The sequence below is a fragment of the Lycorma delicatula genome, chromosome 3, assembly GCF_047948215.1.
Source record: "Lycorma delicatula isolate Av1 chromosome 3, ASM4794821v1, whole genome shotgun sequence".
Taxonomy (NCBI): Eukaryota; Metazoa; Arthropoda; class Insecta; order Hemiptera; family Fulgoridae; genus Lycorma; species Lycorma delicatula.
Genome location: NC_134457.1, coordinates 67,429,632 through 67,452,700, shown reverse-complemented (window position 1 = coordinate 67,452,700; position 23,069 = coordinate 67,429,632). Strand labels below are relative to the sequence as shown.

General features: G+C 30.4%; 1 protein-coding gene across 1 annotated transcript in view; it reads right to left on the bottom strand.

Moving 5' to 3' along the window:
• Positions 1-23,069, bottom strand: part of LOC142320908 (limbic system-associated membrane protein-like) — a 1,137,362-nt gene that overhangs the window by 574,343 nt on the left and 539,950 nt on the right. The window contains exon 4 of the mRNA XM_075358890.1: positions 5,213-5,429. The gene's annotated coding sequence lies outside the window, so the exon portion shown is untranslated. The remainder of the gene's footprint in view (positions 1-5,212; positions 5,430-23,069) is intronic.

Here is a 23,069-nt window from a genome sequence, read left to right as displayed (position 1 = left end):
CAAGGATATTCTGTATATGCGACTAATCATCACTCTGATAGGGCACATGGAGGCACTGCAGTGCTCATAAGGAACATGATAAAGCATCATCAACTACTAGGATTCAGCAACGATCATATTCAAGCGACCTCAGTTGAGATTCTGAACTGGCTTGTGACTCTCAGATTGTCGATGATTTATTGTTCTCCTCGCCACATGATTATGGAAAACCTATTTTCTGAGTTATTTGTAATGCTGGGTCCCCGTTTTATCGCAGGAGTGACTAGGGCGCAAAACATCTTTTCTGGTGCACATTGCTTACAACTAATCGAGAAGGGGCTTTAAAAGTTTGCATTGTCAACAAGCACTTCATGATAAGAGTCCTTGTCGGTCCTATCATTGTAGTGGACAGGGGACTCCTTTTTCCTAATCATCCTTGCTAATATTAAGTAGGACCGGCGAATGACCAGACGTTGAGTCATAGCTATTCCTAACCGTAGTGTACAAACTTGATATATCCGAGGTGACATAAAAGTCAAACAAGGGTCCTTAGTCAGATCAGACGGCCAGTAAATTGCTTGTAATTTTGCGTGAGATTTTTTAAAATCCTAAGCACTATTAACAATTAGGCTATTTTTTTATCAATCTACAGGTCCCTGTGGAGCTGCCGTTTGTCTGTGCTTACAGGCCGTTGATGGGCGGCAGTGATGAGGCATTGGGACTCTCTCATCCTTCATGAAAAAAATCGAGACACCGTTTGGTGCCCTGCACAGGGTGTTCTCACTGGAGGATTTGACGTCAAGACCGAGTCCCGGCTTCTGGGGTGGTGTCCAGGAACGTCATAGTCGGTCTTCGATACCCCCGCCCTAGAGGTTAGAGGCATACAATGAAAATATGTAACAGGAGGGCTGTCGGATTAGACTTACGGCCGGCCGACGGGAAGGCCGTCGGCCGAGTTGACAAACCTTCTGGGCGGTGCTTTGCTTTGTTGTAGATCCGACCTGGGTGGTGGGGTGAAAAAAACATCTACACAACCCTATTAATTAATTTATTTGGAACTGAACAGAAAAATCTGATAGCAGTAAAATAAAACAAATATAATATAAAATTACACTGAAAGAAAACGTTCTCTCTACTGCACAATATAGATCACATTTCTATTAGTTGTAAGTTTAATGTGCTACCATTTTCAATATTTTATGTTCTCAATGCATAATGAGCAACGCGTATATTTTTAAAAACAAATTAACCCAACTTTTTATTTTCTGAGAATATTTCACCTTAAAGAAACATAAATTTTTAAAGGTGGTCAATTTTTTTTTTTATAAAATATTTGTTAAAACTTATTTACCTCTTTTTAATTGTTTTTTATATATTTAACACTAGTAAAACCGGTATTAAGTTAGTATTTTATATTTTAAATTAAACAATTTGTCTATTAAACTAACCGACATAGTGCAAAAAAAGAATCGATTCTGTATCGTACTACAAAACGTTTTGCGAGTATATAATAGATTCAATTTTACTCAAAAAAGCTACTTTACAGAAATTTGAAATTGTTTTCCATTATCTATTTTCATCTTTAATGTCTCAATTAGTATGATAATCATTGCTTCCATATAAAGCTTAAGAAAAATGGTAATGAAATCCGTTTTTATACGAATGCCAAAACAGGTGTGTAATGTATTTAGGGTATACACCCTAAATACATTACATTCATGTTTGTACAATACTTACAATACAAATATATATTGTATAAGTATTGCTCTGACAATACAATACTTATTTATATTGTATTGGCAGAGCACAAACAGTATTTTTTGGAATGATCTTGATGATGATGGTTCTTATTTTATATCGCATAGCAGCTAGTGAGACTGAATCTCCTAAAGTGTCTAATAAAAAACTACTTGCTTTAGAAAAAATGAAAAAGCGAACTATGGAAAATATTAATGAAGTAATGGAAATAACACAGTCTTTTGAACATTTGGCTTGGCAGAAAGAATACGAAGGGAAAATAATTTCAGCCGCTAAAAAGGGTTTGCTTGGATCACATAGATTGGTTGGATGATATAATAGCATAATGTTTGTTCCAATTAAGCAGCTCAACGGCTGAACCGATTTAGATGTATGATCCTGCGTTGGAATCCTTACGTTACAGGGAGTGCCAGACAATATATATATATATATATATATATATATACACACATTCACTTAAATGTAATTTATTTTAGTTTATTTTTCTCTTGATTGGATAGAATTAAATATAATAACAAGACATATTTTACTTAAAAATATTTTCTTTATTAATCTCTTGGGTTAACCAATCAATTATACAAACTTACTCTTCTCTTACATACAGTATGTAAGAGAATTTTGTATGAATATGTATTGTCACCTGAGAATTCTAAGTGAAACGAAGTGTATTTAATGTATAAGTTTGTGTAATTGATTGGTTAACACTTAATATATTTAAACATATATATATATATATATATATATATATATGTTTAAATATATTTAAAATTAATATTTTACTATATACTACATTTTTGTTACCCGCACTCTCTTTAGTTATCCTATATTAGTAAATTATCCTATATGAAAGATTTTAGCAGTCGTGTTTTTCAATATTTGTCTCTTGTTCCATAACTATTTCTGAGTTTTAGATACAACAAAATTCAAAAACATAAAAATCAGTCAAAAAATTAAACGAGAGAAAATGTGTAAAAGTTGCGCTTGTAAATAAGCTGACATATTAAACCCAATCAATATTTAATTTAATAATTTATCAAGCGTAAAAATGATAGTTGCATTTTGAATCATTATTAAAATGCTTTAAATAACACATTAATGAGAGTTGATCTAGATCAGCTGATGTTATTTATTTAAAACAGTACAAGAACATTATTTTCAAGATTTAAAATATGCTAACCTTAATTTTTATTATAAAAGTATTTTCAAAGCCTACCATTTAACTATTAAATATTCAAGACAACAGGAATAACAAATTATTCCTTTTTTGTACAAAAAAGGAGGTAGGCTTTGATTTTTGATTTTATTTAAAAATTATATTATCAAACTCATAAAAATGCCAGCATTTTTATTATTTATGATTCATCTTCACGGGCTATTTATAATTTCAGGTTTGATTTTGTAATCATTATTTCAGTTCCACCCCAAGAAAAGTAATCTAGTGGACATAGATCTGCAGCTTATTACTACTCTAAAGCCTAATCAGCAATTATGAAACGAATGAATAAAATTAGACATACTATATCTGTAAACACAATAAAGTGGCCGCTTTCCTAAGATTATGGTATATTATTTAATGGTTGTTCAACATTTTTCTGGAAAGCTGTTAGAATACTATTTAATAAAATTGGGCGATGATAATTGTCTGTAAAATTATCATTTAAATGGCCCTACGAAATGATGGTACAAATGATTCTGGTCCAAAGATTCACTTCTTAAGATTGCTATTTCTGAATCATAATTAGGGATTATCAACAGATTTGTCGGTTACCATGGTCATTTAAAATAAAAGTAACGTAATCTAAAAATATGATAAATATAAAAGCTTTGTAGGCTCTGTATGCGATTTTTGAATTATAATATCGCAGTACTCACCCAAATATAAAACTCATCGTCTTACAAAATATGTAACTTAAAAGGGTATTTTTCTTTAAAGAAATTAGTGATATAAAAACAATTCCCACTTTCAAGGATAGGTTTCGAAACCATTGAATGAGTTTCAACAAATATCTGAGGTATACCTCAGATTATTCCTCTTTGGTGACAGATTTCTATCTACTCTTGTGAGTGTCTTGTAAAAAGTAATTTTATTGTCACGTACTCAATTGATTTAATTATTTTTAGTTTAATTAGAAATTTATCGTTTAATTAATCTCACACATATTCCTTGTAATAGTATGTGTTCATATGATAAACAAATAAAAAGTGTTCAGCTTAAAAGACATGATTATCAAACTTATTCTTTCCGTTTCCCAACACCAAGATGTTTTTTGAAAAAAATAAAGATTTAATTATAAAATGAAAGAGCTAAGATATAAGTTATATCTTATAAGATAAAAAATTTGATCACTAATATCTAGCCTGATTCTTCAAAAGGTAATTAATTTTAACAATTTATTTATCAATCAGTTTCATCTAATGACGGCAGGACATCACAATTGAATTAATTAAACGGAATTTAAAATTAAAAATGTAATATTGTTAAAAAATAAAGGTTGAATTAACTGCTAATTTACTAATTAAATCGTGAAATTATTTTCAATATGTTACATCAACTACTTTTCAGCACTATGCTATTTAATTTTATAAGTAAAAATAATATCTAGTTTTAATTTCACAATATTTAAGTATGTGTAATTGTTTACAGTGTTAGTAAGATAATGAATAAAATTTTGCGTATAACCTCAAGGTGAAATGCGATTATAAAATCCTACATAATTTTCTTCCGAAACATTAGCATTTCATTTACACAAGTTTGTCCAATGCCACTTTTAAATTATATATCTTTGATCACCCTGCTGTTTTAAAAAATTATGATTTCAAGATAACAGAACAAAATTTCAAATATACTAAAAAATAATCTTTGTACCTGTACACATCTATTCTTCGTTCTACTTTTAGTCAGACTAATTTTTGTAATACGAACCCGTTTCCAGACATTTCTAACTCCGTTTTATTAAATATTTCATTAAATAAAATCCAAAGTATGCAAAAAGTAATACTTTCCTTGTATTAAAATAGTTATTTTACTATCACAAAAGGGTGTCAAGGGGAAAGGTGTGACGTGAATCACATTTACAGTTTCTGTCATTTTGGAGAAGTAGAATTTCAACAATGAAAGAACGATAAATTAGATTTAATTTCAGAGATAACCCTAGAAAAGCAAACCCGCCTCTTAATATAACATTTTAATAAAAACTATAAATAATTATAATTGTATTATTTTTATTTTACCTCACTTTTTTAAATACGAATAATAAATTTTGGTGATTATAGCACTTTTTTATAGTATCGTTAAATGTATATTGATATAAATTCTAAATATCTGTTTTTAAAATTACTAACTAAACAACAATTATAATTAGAGATGTATGTAATGAAAAATTTTATGAATTTCTATAGACTATTTGTTATAGCTGTAGGCCTGTAGAAGTAGTGAACAAACACAAAAAACAAAAAAGAGAATAGAAACACTCACCCTCTTTTGCAGTTGAGAAGCGACTAGTCATGAAAAATAAGTCTGCAATTAGGCTGCCACTTTTCTAAACAGTTGCACGAGCACAAACTACGACGTCGGGTGTTTACGTACTTGTTTTTCGTCTATTCTATAGGCTTGGGTGCACGCACGCAACGAAACTCGCAGTTCGTCAATCTTCCACGATTGCTTACTCTGTCTTCTCTGTACACTGCTCAACCTGCACATTTTTAACGTATTCATTTTTATTTATTTTTCAGCAACAATATTTTTTCTTTGATTTATCTTATCATTAAAAAAGTTTCTATATTATATTATATACTCGTATTAATAATTTTTTTTAACAATAATATTGATAGGCTTTACCGTTGATAACAACGATTTTTTAGCTCATAGATGATATTTTAAACTTCTAGAAAACCTTTTCGGCAGAATTGAGATCATCTACTACAAACTTTTGAACTATCCTGAAGGGCATCAATCTACAAATGGTATTTGTAGGAATTCTGGTATTTTTAGAAATGTTTGAATGAAAATAAGTGACTGCAATATTAAGTAAACTTATTTTAATAATAGTCAAACATCCACTACAAATTCATTTTGTAATGTATCTATCTCTACCATTATTTTATTTTGACTTCAAAATATAGAAGAAAATTTAAGTTGTTTTAAGAATCGACAATTTCAAAATTAAAGAAAAAACCCGATACAACCTGAAAAAAATTCTTTAACACAAAAAGACTATGACGTTTAAAAACAATAATTTAATCGTTTTTGTACTTTGGTTAGATAAACAAAAAAATAAAATTACAATTTTTAATACTAAATAGTAGTGTATAATACGTAATAATTAAAAGTTGTATTTTCCAAATATGTTAAAAATTAAGAATTTTCCTGACTTTTCGAAAATAACTACGGTGTTACTTTCGATCGCTTGGTGTGAGTGAGTGGTTAAAATGAATTTTCTTAAAAATTTTGAGGTAAGGGTAGTACGAAAATACTATTCACTCAAATCGGGATTTCCTTATTATGTCTGTGTGTGCATTTATATATAGAACTATGCATAAAACTTTGTGGCTCGCAAATCTCAAAAATATTAGATTAATTCCATTAAAATTTAGTTATGATCTAATAGTGTATCTGAAGTTGTGCATTGGAAAATTTGATGAAGATTGTTTGAGTAGTTCTTCAGTTACCCTCAATTTAAGATCGACAACGGTCGATATAACCTCAAAGTGAGGTTACGTTGGCTTTGTACTAGTGTATTTTTCATACGGGTTAATGCAGAGAGTCACAGTGGGGAGTGAATTTAAAATTGATGCTTGTTTGCAGGGTCTTCTTCTAAATCGAACATATGTATTGCGTTGTATTCTGAAAATCAGTGCATTTTTCACTGCGAAATAGTGAGGAAGCTGAAACAAAAAGTCAGGCTTCTTGAGCAGAGCTGCGCAAGAGTATTTTTATGTTGGTATACCCTTACCAGATTAATATGCTTAGAATAATTTTTACGAAATTATTTTGAATAAATCAATATCATTGGTGTACATTGAACAAAAATAAAAATAATTGAAAAGAAATTTACAATATTTTATAATTGCAAAATAAATAAATATCTAGAATTGGGAACTAGAATTGGGTAAAAAAAAAATTATTTCAAAATTATATTTTGTATTCGTTCATAACAGGTCTCAATCAACAAAAAGCTAAAAATCAAATGAAGGCTGAAATAAAACAAAACATAATCCTGTAACATTGCTTTAAACATTTACACACAGCCTATTCAGCAAACTTCACGCAATAAAAATAAGTACTCTGCCTTTTGACAGAATATTGCCAATATAATACGCTAGTTTAGGGCACTATTATATATTAGCATTACTTAAAAAAAAATAACATGCTCTATTGTTAACCATCTAAGCATTAAACTATATTTTCAAGTTAATATAAATCTCTCGTAAAAGTACTCACAAGCATTGTGAAAGAAGACATGTTAATAATAATTAGAAATAGTAAATAAAAAAAATAGAATTTTTTTCAAGATGACCGAAACACAACGTCATGATTGCAATAAATGTACGCTTCTGATGCAGTTTTACGATTTATATATATGTATTGTATTGAATTATTATATATATAATCACTAAGCATACAGAAATTCAAATATTGAAACCGAGAGAACTATCAGGATGTTTCGTTGTTTTCCTGTCAAAAGAGAGAATTTAACAGAGAATTGATATTGACATGAATTTGTAAAGGGTATATTGATATGTGTGCGTGTATAATATGAATTATTATTACTATTTGAGGAATATTTTGTTCTGGACGTATAAATACAAAATACATTTATATTGTATGAAAATAATATCCTGAAAATGACGTAAATTTAAATAAACTGGTTTTATGGATAGGGCCGGGTAGTAAACTTTGCATTGGAGGATCGGTGGGGCGATATCGGGTTAATACCGTTCGCGTTTCAATCAATCCAAGTGCTGAATAACCTCTCCCACCCTGTTTGATTAACTCACTATTCAAAGCATAAATGAAGTGTCTGATGTATTCAAGTGACAAAGTGAACGCACTAAGTTCTGTTTAGTTCTATAGTATTGTACGGTTGAAAACTCAAGATAATATTGCTGTCTCTATCATCCGTGTGATCAAACGCAGACATCATCGAATTTTGTGATGAACATTAATTATATAGTTCAATGTATTTGATCCCTTCAATTTCAGTCGTGATACTATTATTTATTTCCATAAAATAAATTTTTTATGACCGACATTAAAGATGTAAAAACCTTTCATTTATTTTTAAAATAGACCTAACTTATGTAATTTAATACACTTATTTCTTAATTTTGATTTTTAATTTCTCAATTATTACCTTTTCATTGGCTTTAAGATTTTTGTCCATTATTTTTATTAATTTATTATTTGTTAAGATGTTTTTTAACTCAATTCATGTTTTAGTAACGAAAAAAATATCTTCTATTTTACAATATATTTTGAAAAGTACATCTCATGTCCTATATTTTTTAGCATTTTTATAACCAACTTTAATACAACAATAAAATCAGTATAAAAATTGTTTTTAATTTCTCAAACAGTTTATAAATAATGTTAAAACTCAAATATAATGATGTAAAGACAGAAATTAAATTTAAATAATGATAATAAAATTTACCATAATATCTAAATACAAGTAGTAGTTATTCACGTTAAATCATTCAGTGATTCAAAAAAAAATGTTTTACGTTCGTCGAATTGATACAAAATAAAAAGGACAAGATTAAACTTATCTGGAACATTTTTATAAAATAATATTAAAATAGAAACTTAACTTGAAAGTGAGGTTACGTTGGCTTTGTACTGGTGTATTTTTCATACGGGTTAATGCAGAGAGTCACAGTGGGGAGTGAATTTAAACTTGATGCTTGTTTGCAGGGTCTTCTCGTAAATCGAAAATGCGTTGTATTCTAAAAATGATGTTATTATAAACCGTAATGTACTATAAGTAGAGTACAAAAATATTAGAAATTACTAAACAACTAATAGAATCTACGAACATATAACTGTAAAACTTTAGCATAAAGTTGTATAACAACACAAATTTCGTCAAACCAATTTATATACAACTAACATCCGCCGTTGTGGGCTTGTCCGTGCTATATGCACATAGAACTTTCATTTTGTATTTCTTTTTTGTATTTACAATCATTTTCCTGAATAATAAAAATATAAGTGAATTTTACAGAATAATAATGTCATGAAAGGGAGGTATTCAGTGATACCTTCCGAGACAATACAAAAGTTTATACAAAATAACGTACAATAAAAAGTATAATGAATAAAAATATTACTAAGCGTAACAAAGTACAAAAGATTGGATAATTAACTGTTAGGACCCAAAAAATATTTGATATGGATACCATATGACTTTCTTATACGCCTATTAATTTACAAACACATTTTTTGCTGCAATTCATTTAAACTTACTTCATTTGGAAGTGAGATACAATCATCCAATTCTTGCATTATGGTGGACACCACATTGCATCACAATTTTTTGGGGTGTTCGTATCAGCATTTTATATCAGTTTATATTTGTTTCACGTCGCTCTAGTTGTTATGTGGTGTAAGTGAGAACGTCACGGATCCGTAACCATGCACACATCAGTTCGAATCCTTCTTCATATAAATATATATATATTTTTTAAATTTAAACATATTGATTCATTAATAATTATTAACCTCTGTAAAACTTTTTGAATTAAAATGAATAGTACATACAATTTTATTTCACTAATAACTTCTGGGTTTTTTATTTTTTTTTTTCAGAGGTTAAAAATTATTAATAAATCAATATATTTAAATTAAAAAAATATAAGAAAAAAGAAGGAAATGAAGTCGGATTCAAACCGATGTGCCTTCCCCTTGTAAGATGCAAATATTTCATTAATTAAAATTTTATTTCGCTATAATTCTAGAACTAAAGAAAATAACTACCACTTATGTTATATCGTTGAAAAGAACTCAATGAGGACTTATTACTACAGTTAAGAAAAAGTCCAAAATCCAATTTTTTGGGATTTCTGGCTTTTTTTGGACATTTTTGGTCCAGTCGATTGCATCAAAAGAGAAGGTACCAACTAGATGTTACAACAGTCCTAAATCCAAAATTTCAACATCCTACGGCCAATCATTTTTGAGTTTTACGAGATACATACGTACGTACATACAGACGTCACGCTGAAACTTGTCAAAATGGATTCAGGGATGGTCAAAATGGATATTTCCGTTGAAATATGAAAACCAACATTTTGCAACGACATTTCACAAACAATTTAAACTTTGTTAAATATTTCGTAATTTCCTTTAATTTTATTATCAAACTAATTTGTTTTTACTTATATTACAAAAAATCCATCTTTTATAGAAAATGACATTAAATTTAGTAAATCACGTAATAATAATCCAAATAAATCGATATTAATATAGAAGAAAGTGATTGATACAGACAATAACTACTGATATAAAATTTATTCAAAGAAATTACAGGTTATTTATTTATACGTTACTCCCTTTATTTATGATTTATATAGTAGAGAAATTGGTGCGATTTGAACTACGGTGTTAATTCCGGGAGTTATAAGAAAGCTACAGTTAAAATTTCGTAATGATAGGTTCATAGTTTACGCGATTTCGGGAATAAACGAATAAGATGTTTCTTTATATAGTAGTGAGATGAGATATAAAAGTTAAAATATATTCCACATGCAAATAGTTATATAAATATATAAATTGTAATATATAAATTGTATATATAAATTATATGTAAATTGTAATATATAAATTACATCTATTACTTATCCAAGACAATTCAAACATTTAGGAATTGTTATAACTCGAGAACTAGTTTATGTTGAGATTATTAAAACTCTATTCGTAACACCCAATAAAAATGATAAACTGCGAAGAGCGATTTTATTATATATTATTATACTCATTCACACAATTACATCGAATAATAAAAATATTTTTTGTATGCTTTACCCTTCAATGAGGTCAATTCTTTTTACATAAATCTTCAGCAATGCATTATCAGAGATATTATTATTTACTTACAGCAAATTGTAAATAACTAATTTTACTTTAAACATTTACAATTTAATTGTAAAATATGTATTTACGACGAGAAAAAAAACGTCAGGTTATTCGGTAATTATTAAACTAAAATTTAACAGGTTAATAAATATCTGTTATTTTTAGAACTTCTGCATATTCATTTACCAAAATAATTGTTAATTCAAAGTTTTCACCAGAAGGAAACAAAATTTAAAACGTTAATGGAGTAATTTTATGAAAATATATTTACGTAATTAAATTATTAATAGTTTGCCGATCTCTGTTAAATTAGGATAAAATATAATTAATTATATTCTCGCTGTAAATTTACTAATATAAGCCTATCAATTATCTTAAACTATCTAATTATGTCATACAAACCATAACCCAATATTAATTCTACTAATACACATCTACAAACGCACAATAATAATGATTTACAGTGGGTCAGTTTCAGTTGTTAAATCCCTTTAGTTACACTATTAACTAAAGGGAACTATTGAACCCTTTAACTATTTAAAACCGCTTTATGATAATGACAGTAATTCTAATTTTGGTAACAAATGAAATTAAACTACATTTGTATTTATTTCATAACGACTATAGTTCTAATCTAATAAGTTAATTTTGGTTACAATCAACAATGAGTGATAACGAACGTGGTTAAGCAATTTCTATTTATCTATTTTAACAAAAAAAAGTATAATTTTTTTCGTAAATTGTACCGAAGCATTCATTTTAAACAACATACTGAGTTATGTTATTATTAATTCATATATACGTTATATGTGTGACAAAACACATTTTTAATCTTGTATCCCGGTTATTTTTATAAACTGGTTTTAAAATAACGATAAAAAATAATTGTTACAAAGCTTTAAGGATATTTTATCAACTCGAGTTTAATAGTTGGCTTTAAGGGTTTATTTAGGATTCATATGATGGGGTATATAATACCATTTTTCTCCAGACGTCACATTTAAAAACAAAAAAAAATGTTTATTTAAATAATTCACTTTTATTCAACTCAAAATATTACACGATATAATATATAATTACGTTTTAAAACAAAACAATTAGATAGTTATTAAGACAGCTCAGTCGGAATGATGAACAGATGAGGTCAACGATCGTAATATCTTGATAGAAAAAGCCCAACTGCAATTCTGTACGTGTAGTTTATTCTTGGAGATCTTTAATTTATTTTCAAAATTTCAGTAAGATGTCACTGTCAAAAAGACGAGTGTCATCACGTTTATCCAAAACGTTGATTGCCAGAATATTTGGATGGTCATATGTACAATGGTACGGTTGAAGCAAACCTTGAGATCTCTTCTTCGATTATAATATGTTGAGATCTTGATACATATCCCATTTTTAATGTACCGATGTAAATTTAGGATGCTATGTAAAACTTTGGAACGAATCCGTTGTAAATAATTATATTAAATTTTGTTGAAGTTTTCCATAACATCCAGACCTATTTAAAGTGGATTTGCAAATTATTAATGTAATTAACTTGCCGAAAAGGTGGAGAGTACTACTACGGAGCTGGCTGGTAGGTGCGGCAAAAGAGCCCACGTCCTGGCTAAGAACGTGGATGCCCTCACGTCACAGGACGAGTTTCTTCGGGAGCTTCGCAAGACGATAGGTGAGTCGGTCACTACTGACGTTCTATCAATGCGGTCGGCTTACGACTCCACTCAGGCGGTTACACTGGCAGTGCAGTCCGTCCTGGCGGACAAACTGCTGTCTGATAGGCGAGTTCGAATTGGATGGTGGCCTGTCGAGTGGTGCGGCGTACATCCGACGACCTTTGCTTCAGATGTTGGAATCCAGGCCACAGGGCCAATTTCTGTTCTGGCGCAGATAGAAGCGGCAGATACAAGTCACATTGTTATTCGTCCGGGGGTCGGATGTGTAAGACGGCTCCATCGGCATCTGTAAATGCATCTACATAGGAAAATCATGGTATCTGTGAGAAACAACTCCTTTCGGGAGGGAGTGGGAGGCCTCTGTCTCCCGTTTACGGTGACCGGGTGGGGACACCCTTGCAGTATTTTTGGGGGAAAGTAAGACCTAGTCTCGGTGAGAGATCCTTTCGGGGGTTCCCTATTAGAGGCGAGGTATAAAGATCGAGTGCTGGTGGGGGGATCCTTTGGGGTCCACTAGGTATGGCGTCTAAAAGATTGAGTCCCGGCTATCTGGCGGGAATCTTTTTCCCGACGAGGTAGATAGAGGCAATGACACCCCTTGGATTTGAGTTTATGCTTAATTACGTGACCGGTTCCGAGGTGGGGGAGGCAGGGAAAAAAAGAAGAAGAAAAAACCTGTTCTTCCGAAATAATATTGAGATTTTATTTTAGAATCCAGTACATTTGACGATATTAAGTATTCAGTTGTTTATTTTTTCCCAAATGCTAGTTATAACTGGTGAGATGATGTTTGTTCGTTGAGTGAACGTAAAGTGTGTACTTTTCTTTTCATTAGACTTCAAGCATAACTTTTGTCATGCTGCGATATTGTTTAACTATTCTTGAAGGTGCTGTGATCAGTTGCCTGGTGATTCATGAATTTTTTATACTGCGACGTCATAGAAAAATCAGGTATATTGTTTTTTAACAGAGGTGTATATGGAGTGCAAGAGCGTCAATAGAATACACCCTTGAGGATCGCCTACATTTATGCAAAATATTTGGGACTAATAAATTTGGAATTTACTTTGAAATGTCTATTACTTAAAAAAGAACTGAAAATATTAAAATACTGATAAGCTAGATGCTGTTTCATTTTAAAAAGAAAGCCGGTGTGCCACACTTTATTGAAGAAAGGATGTTGCACTTTATGCCACACTTTGTATCAAGGAAAGATGTAGAGTAGAATTTCTTTTCTTGTAAATCCGTCTGAATATTAGAACAGCTGTAAGTTTTTGTTCGACGGTACTATGACCTGCTTGAAAGCCAAATTTGCAAAATTTGTGGCCAGTTATCAGTACGTTTTGTTCTAAAAAAGGTCAGTTAAGTAGAAGTTTCTCGAAAACTTATGAAAATACATGCAGAAAGCAAATCAAGCGATATGATGAAATAACATTAGGTGTTTTACTTGGTTTGGAAACCACAATGATTTCTACATATTTACCAATAGATCCGGAAAATATTCAATTCTAAAAATTCCATTAAAAATCAAAGTAAAATTAAACTAAATGCTCTTTATGGTGGTAATTCTTTCAATATACTTACAATAATTAAGCCAAAAGACGGAAATTTTTTATTAAATGTCTCCTTAACGGACAAAACTTTAAAAAAATAAAAATTATTTTAAAATATTTTTTCTGATCGATCTATATATTTTTTTTATTTACAGCTCTAACTGCTAAAGCAGCATAAATCGCTATAGCCGAAAAAGTAAAAATAGCGCTGGTATCATTTTTACAACTTCGGTTTTTATGCTTTAAAAATTTTTACGTACAAAATATGACAGGAGAAGTAGTACTTAATGAGAATTAGAACAATTTGTATTAGGAAAAGCGTCAGATTTTAAAACATCTATGATATTTTATAACCCAAATTTTGGATAAAAATTTCGTTTAATACTAGTTATCTTAAAAACATTCCTTAAAACAATTTTCTTTATTTGGTATAGAAAATAACAACTGGATCATTTAAAATTATTTCTGACATTTTTTGTTTCTTATACGTAGGCAGATAGACAAGTAATAATAAATTAGAGCTCTTGATTAATTTGCTTGTTCTTTGTACGAGTTATAAAAGTGTAAGGAGAGTGAAGAATTTACGGCAAACATACTATTATTTAATTATAAAAAAAAAATATGAATAAAGAAATTATTTATTTTTTTATTAATTGTTATTTCATTACAAAAACTAAATATAAATTAAACAAATACTTAAAACAATATACCGTAAAAGATGATATTTATAGCTCAAAATCCTGATATTATTTTACATATTTTTCATAAATTGCAAGAAAAATTCTAATTGATCCACTGATCAATTAGGTAAGGAGGTAAGTATAAATTAAATACTCTAGATAATCTGGAAAAGCGTATTTTTTATTCATATTTAATATTAGACAATGATTTTATTTAGATGAAAGAGTCTGTAGTATACGTTCCAACAGAATTAATATATTTAAGTGAAATTAATCAATAATTCTCAGTAAAAGTTGAATTATTAGTCTCACCGTTTTAGCGTTTATATCCATTCATCTGAGATAATCGTGAACCCATTTCTATGATAAAGTAATCCTGCGTTAGATATGATAAAGCAGAAGGTAAAGACTGAGAAAGACAGAAAGATAGGCTATGTCTAAAGAAGGGGAAATGAAAGCAAAGGAAAACGGGCATGAATCGATGAGAAAGTAAAGTATCGGGAACAAAACGCGAGTGTTATATACACCAGTAGTAGAAGATGGAGAAAGAAGGAACTGGTCATAATCTGGCATTGTACTACGATTCGAGGGAAATGGAGTAGAAAAATTATTTCTCCATCCAATATAGATCAATTTTGCTATAGCCTACCCAATAACTGTACTTTTCAAATATCGATCCATTATTATATTTTTAATAGCTTTTAAGAATAATTAATTACTAAATAAATATTTATTCACTGTTTTACGTTAGAGCTGAAAGAAATTTAATAAAATAATAATAATAATAATAATAATAATAATAATAATAATAATAATAATAATAACTACTAAATAACTACTAAACTTCAGAACTGAGTATAATTACTCATATAATGTACCATTTAAAATAGAAGAATTCGCGAAAGCGTTGGAAAAATCAGGCAACACAGCTACTGGTCCGGATGAAATCCATTATAATATGATCAGGCAGCTGAATACCACTGTAAAATGTAGATTATTAGAACTTTATAATAAAATATGGCGGGATGGAATGTACCCGCAGCAGTGGAAAAAAGCTCATGTTGTTCCAGTACCAAAGAAAAAAAAAAATTTAACAGATCCCAATAGCTATCGTCCTATTTCCTTGACGTGCGCTATGGGAAAAATATTTAAAAAAATGATTAATAATCGACTCGTCTGGGTTTTGGAAAAAGAAAACCTGATATCAACGTATCAAGCAGGTTTTCGGCAATACCATTCTACCACTGATCAAATGATCAGCTTAGAAGACGTTATATATAACAGCTTCATTACAAGGAAACATTGTGTTGGAGTCTTCTTTGATCTTCAGAAGGCTTTCGATATGACCTGGCGTCATGGTATAATGCTCCAGATACATGAATGGGGCATTCGTGACAACCTGCCAGTCTTACTGAGCAACTATATGAATGACCGTACTTTCCAAGTACGAGTCAATAGCGAATATTCATCTGTAAGAAATTTGGAAAATGGCATACCACAAGGTTCGCCGTTGAGTGGTACCTTGTTTACCATCACCATTAATAAATTGGTATTAGCCATTCCAGTAGAAATCAGCAAAAGCGTCTATGTTGATGATTTGGGGCAATTGTGTATGCCAGCAACAAGACTGCCATGGTGAGGTACAAATTGCAACGAGCGATCAGTGCTCTAAATGAAGTTGCAAGGAATAACGGATTCAAATTCTCAATAGAAAAATCGTGCTGTGTACACTTTTGTAGGAAGAGAATTCCTCATCAAAGTCCTGCGTTGACAATTGATGATAATCCAATACAATATAAAGACAACGTAAGATATTTAGGACTAGTATTGGATAAATCCCTTACATGGGGATTACATATACAGGACTTGAGTGATAGATGCAAAGGAGCCCTAAACATTATAAAATGTTTATCGAACTTAAATTGGAGCTCAGACAAAGAGACATTATTGAGATTGTATAAAACATTGGTTCAATCTAAACTAGACTACGGATGTATCGTATATTCATCCGCTAGAAAGTCGCATTTAAAAAAGTTAGACGTAGTTCATAATAGCGGAATAAGATATGCAACAGGCGCTTTCCGCACAAGTCCGGCGGCTAGTCTGATGTCTGAAGACGGAATAATGCCACTACATTATAGAAGAGAGATCCTTTTACTAAGATACGCAGCAAATATATGGGCTTATCCTGCCCATATAAATAATAAACTTTTCAACAACCATCCTATGGCTGCATTATACGAACGTCGTGCTACTTATTCCAGACCAGCCGGAATTAGGTACCACGAATTAGGAAGTAAATACGAAATTGCCATTCCAGATACATTGGCAATATCTACTAGAGAAATACCGCTATGGCTCTTGCCAGCGGTAAATACAAGGTTGGATCTCTCTCAAGGAGAAATAAAAAAGAAACCAGCAGTGATCATCCAGCAGGAATTTTTGGCAACCGTCAGTAGATACGAAGAACATATTAGAATTTATACTGCCGGTTCTAAAACCGAACATGGTGTTGGATGCTCAATATATGTAAATGGAGAAGCCCACTTTTGGAAACTGCCAGATGTGGCCAGTGTCTACACGGCAGAACTCACTGCAATTCAGCAAGCTCTTCGCTACACTGAACACTATTGCGAAGAGAGAGTGCTAATATGTTCCGATTCTTTAAGTGCACTTGTCGCAATTCGGAACAAGAACATTAAGGATGTCCTATTTGCAAACATCCTGTCCATTTTATACGTTCTAAATCAACGAGGACAGCGATGCGTATTTGTATGGACTCCAGGGCATGCTGGTATTACAGGTAATGAAAGCGCAGACGAAGCTGCCAGAAAGGCAACCGTCTGCGATGATTTGGATGCATTTCCTGTAAGAGTGGCAGATGTTAAAAACTGTCTAACAACCATAGTAAAAAACAAGTGGAATGGTGAATGGAGGAGTTTAAATACAAAATTATACTCAGTAAAAACTTGTCCTTATAAATGGAAAAGCGACTTAACGTTGACTCGCCGTGAACAAGTAGCGATGACCAGACTTAGAATCGGTCACACGCGATTAACAAATTTATATTTGTTAACCGGCGAAGAGAGACCAATGTGCGGTGTTTGTAATAAAACACTTACAATTAAGCATCTAATAGAAGAGTGTACAATATATGAGTGCCTCAGAAGAGGTTCAGTCTAAGAAGTGACATTACTGCTGATCTGAATAATGGAAATGAAGATAATGGAAATCAACTTTTACAACTTCTTAGAAGTTGTAAAAGTTGAAAAATTTTTAAAGCTGTGTAAATAATCTAATTTTCATATAAGACGACGATCTACGTGGATACCGAAATATAGTCCAGTCTCAGATCACGGGAAGTAACTTTCATTTAAATGGATTCCTCAGCAGTCATCCCTTCTTATTGCGAATGTCATGTAAGTTGACTTTTCTATTTTTTTTTAACCACCGGCTAGAAGATCCAACCCCGATTGCAACCTAGCTGAGGCTCGAGTTGGATCATTAGCTATAGCTATAATTGCCGTGTCATCGGCAAACAATGCAATAGTGGTATCAACCGTAACATCCGTTTTATCATCTGTAACCGGAATGTCTTGTTTTTTGAGTGGTGGTCAGGAATAATTTGTCCCTGCTCTAAAGTTAGCCTCAGTCTCTGAGGGAATAGCCTTTGTAATGACTTTGATGTGATGGTATTAGGCTCATTGGCCTGTATGAGGACACGTCATGCACTGACTTGCCCGGCTCCAAGTTTTCCTTTAAAAACCGAGTTAGTTAAAATGCAAACACTAGTTTGCATTCGCACAGTAAAATATAATTAAACATTTTCGAAATTTTTTAGATTTAATTTTTACCTTCTATCTTCTATGTTGTAATATACTAATATCATCCATCCTACAAAAAATATGTACTGTTTTTATAAATTAGAAACTTACAAAGAACAATAAATTATTTATTTAAGAATTTACTTTAATTAATATCACTATTATTATTACTGGGTATAACATGCAGAAGTAAATTTGTTTAATTTAAATACATTCCCTTTTGATAATATTTAAATATCATTTTGAACTCATAAATATCAAAATTATGTCTGAACATAAAGTTTTTATAAATAATTCTATTAATGATTTGGTTAGAATTCAGCAACTCGCCAGCTAGCGGCCTGAATTACAGGTGCAGACCATAATGGATTATTTATTATTCACACGTTTTAATGAATAATTTTTCATTTTAATTTAGCCTATGATACTCCATATTATACACTGAAGCTACTGTAAAAATTTGGTAGCGATTAGTTTAGCGGTTCTTGAGATTTTTTCTAACATACACACAAACGTTTTCTCTTTATACCTAATAGAGAGGTTACATTCGTGTTACTGGACTTTTAATAGATTATACTGTCTATTTGTCTGGACTTTATCATTATGTATGCTATCTTTGATTAATTATTCATGATTTTAAAATGTACTTAATTAAGGTGTTTAAAGGAAACTACTTACCACTTGCTTATTGTGATGAAATCTACTTTTGGTTTCTACCTACGAAACCGATAGTAAATTTAATTTAAAACACAAAAAAAAAAACAAAAGACAAATTTGTTTTTGTGTTATATTTTTGTTTGATATAAATTTTATATTTATAAGCGTCATAATAAAAATTTACATAACTGGCTATACGAGATTCTATGAAAACCAATTCAATGTTATTTAACATTTGTTAATATTACGGCTATTGCATTTCATTGTTATGTTCAAAAATGTAGTAAAAAGAAAATTAATCCCTTCTAGCGGTTTTTAGTACACATTGGTACACATGTAATCTCGTATAAGGTATTAAACATATTTATTTTAATAATATACCAGCTGCAGAGGCGTGACGTAGGCATGCTCTTCGCAGCTAGGCCCTCCGGGCGGCGCCTCGGAATGGGATTATTAGGTGTCCCAAATTGATTACCTCTTGTATAAAAATTATCTTTTTGAATGATGAGGAATTATATAAGGAAAGTTAAATTCAAAATTTCAATCTAGATGTTGGTACTAACGAATCGAAATTTTCCGCTAGTGATCAGTACATTCCGGTGCCTACTTTTTGGTTATAGTTCATTATTACTTCCGTGTACGAAGTAAAAAAAAGTATTGTAATCGTGAAAGAGTACGATTTTCAGATCTCAACGGAAATATCCATTTTGACCATCCCTGAAATCATTTTCGGCGTGACGTCTGTACGTACGTATGTGTGCATGTACGTATGTAGTTCGCATAACTAAAAAACGATTAGCCGTATGATGTTGAAATTTTGGATTTAGAACTGTTGTAACATCTAGTTGTGCATCTCCCTTTTTGATCGCTACCGACTGGACCAAAAGTGCCCAGAAAAGCCTAAAATTCCCAAAAAATAGGATTTTGGACTTTTCCTTAACTGCAGTAATACGCACACATTGGAGCTTTTCAACAACATATCATTCATTAGTAGTACTTATTTTCATTGGTTCCAGAGTTATAGCTAAATGAAATTTTAATTAATGAAATATTTGGTTGTTAGAAGGGGAATGCACATCGGTTCGAATCAGACTTCATCTCCTTTTTTATTTTAACTTTTTTTTAATTTCAATATACTGATTTATTAATAATTATTAAACTCCAATTGTAAAAAACCTTTTTACGATAAACAATAATTCAATAATAATAATAATAATAAATTAACAGAAGGAAATATATAACACAAAAATATCAGAAGGTATTAATGAAATAAAATTTTATGTACTACTATACATTTAAAAAAATGTGTATATGTAATTTAATAGGCGTAAAAAAAGTCATCTGGTGCCTACATCAGATTTTTATGAAGAAAACCAATCACATAAATAATAAAATATATTGTTAATATATATTTCGCATATATATCGTTATATATAGGGTATGTCGATAAATAATAACATAACAAGTATACACCTGACCACCACGAGACATGTACTAACGAATCGCGATTTTCTATTAGTGATCGTACATTACGGTGCTAAGCTAAGGGGTACGGACATACACACAGACTCACATACAAATGCCTTTTAGTAGGATAGGATTGTTTGGAAATTTTTAAGGAGTGGCGACAAAATTCAAATGAGTTAGAAGAGTGAAAGGAAAGTTGTCTAAAATTCTAGTTTATTAATATAATAATGTTACCTACTAACAATTTGAAGCTTCAAATTTTTTTTTTCTTTGCATAGGCTATGCTCTGTATACATAAAAAATATGCATTAACATCCAAAAATTTATCAGGGTTTGGAAAATATTTGATCACAAGAATAAGAAACAAGTAGTTCAAACAAACTGTTTTTATGCTAAAACTTCTAAACAATCGATTTAAATTTTAGATATAATTAACAATCCTGCAGGTACAAAATATAGCATCAAAACGAAAAAAAATTAGCAACAGATTGAATATACACAAGATAATATAATCATATGTAATTGGCATTTATCTGTAAATAAAATCTGTATAAAAAATTTGTGTATAAGATCTGTGTATAAAATTACAAGCTTCATTTTTTGTGCTAATGTTTAGCAAATCTTAAATGCTTAATCAAAAATGTTTTAGAAAATTTTTTATAATCAAATGTATTTTTTAACTCCAACAGAAAACATTTACAGCAGTGTAGAATGTTAAAATTAAACGTTACATCCAACTTTGAATAAGGATCGATGAAGTTTAATTTTTTAATCTATTGATTCCCAATTTACTCAAGCAACCAAGGACACTGACTAAACACCAGATATAACATAATATAAAATTTCTTCAAAAATGTTCAATTTAATAGTGCTAAAATTATTATTAGAATGCTTTTAACAGTTGTACTGATGTGTAATCTCACAACTACTTTGTACGTATAAACCCACAACATTTAAAACTATAAATAGATATATTACGCTTAAAAATTTAAAATTGTTAACATACAGATGGACAGTAGTTCTACCAAGGGTATGAGAATATCATTAGCATTGCTAAGAGTTCAGTGGAGGATAGTATACAGAAGATACTTTCCTAGATAGGATATGATAGTGTACAAAAGACGTCATAGATAGCAAGAAGTCTTTCTGATGTACTTGTGTTGTTAATTTGCATTCTTCATGTTATAAACATTATTTTTTAACACTCATCACTAACTGTTTTTTAAACTACCATATCATTCATACTTACCATGAATAACTAAGCCAAGATCTAAATGCAAAATAGCAGCTTAAAAAAGTAATCACAAATGTCTAATAATGAAATTAAAATTAAGTGCAAGTAAATATCACCTGCTATGAAATACTTTAAAATTTTGGCATAATTTGATATAATATTGTCTTATGATAATTTATTAAGACTGTATTGATAAATCCTGAACTCAACTTGACTGAGCTGATTTAATGAAAATGCAAAGTCAGATTGGAAACAAATACACCTCATCAGTAAAATATAATAAAAGAAATAACTGAAAAACTGTCTGTGAACTGCTGGTTGAATGTTGAAACCATGTTGTTAACACGCTCTAAAAATAAAAAGAATTATAATGAGACAGAGTTAATGATATCCAAACCGAGATTTTTACAATACAAAGAATTATTTGTCAGATGAATGTTAGTTATCAGATAGTAGCAATACAGAAGGCGCGGGCAGAGATAACAAGGGTGGGATACAACCAAAAAATCTAAAATAACTTAATCCTTCTTTCCTAGTTCACCTATTTGTTAAATAAAGAAATAAAACGATTAAAAAATTAAATATAATAAAAATTAATTAAAGTTAAAAAAATCTGATATAAATAAATATACCAGTAAGATGGGTAAGAAAGGGTAACAGATTCATTTTCCATACACAACACTCATACTCATATGTGTGCATATAGCATATGTTTGTGTTGATAATCCTCATGCCTTCCTGTTAGTCCAGTATCTTATCTTCACAACTGAAGTTTAAATAAACTTTGATGCATAATAAACGGTTTATAAACAAACAGAACTCCTTATCTTGTCCAGGGGATTAAAAACTATTCTAACAGTTGAAGTGCCTGTTTGTAAAGCCAAGATTGTAATTTCCTTCAAAAAATACTGAATCTAAAGTCACTCATCACGTTTTACATAAGGTTGTATCATCTCTCTTGTATGAATAAAAATATTTTTCTGTGTTTTAGAGTATACTCGTACTACATTATATATTAATGCAACATAATTATTATTGTAATGTTATAATTAACGTTGGGTTGCAAATGAGTAATGGACTGCCAGGAAGTGTAAGGTTCTTTTGCTGTAAGAAACCATTTAACAAAATGGATCATTTTTTGATAGCTCAGCATGAATGTCAAAGACAG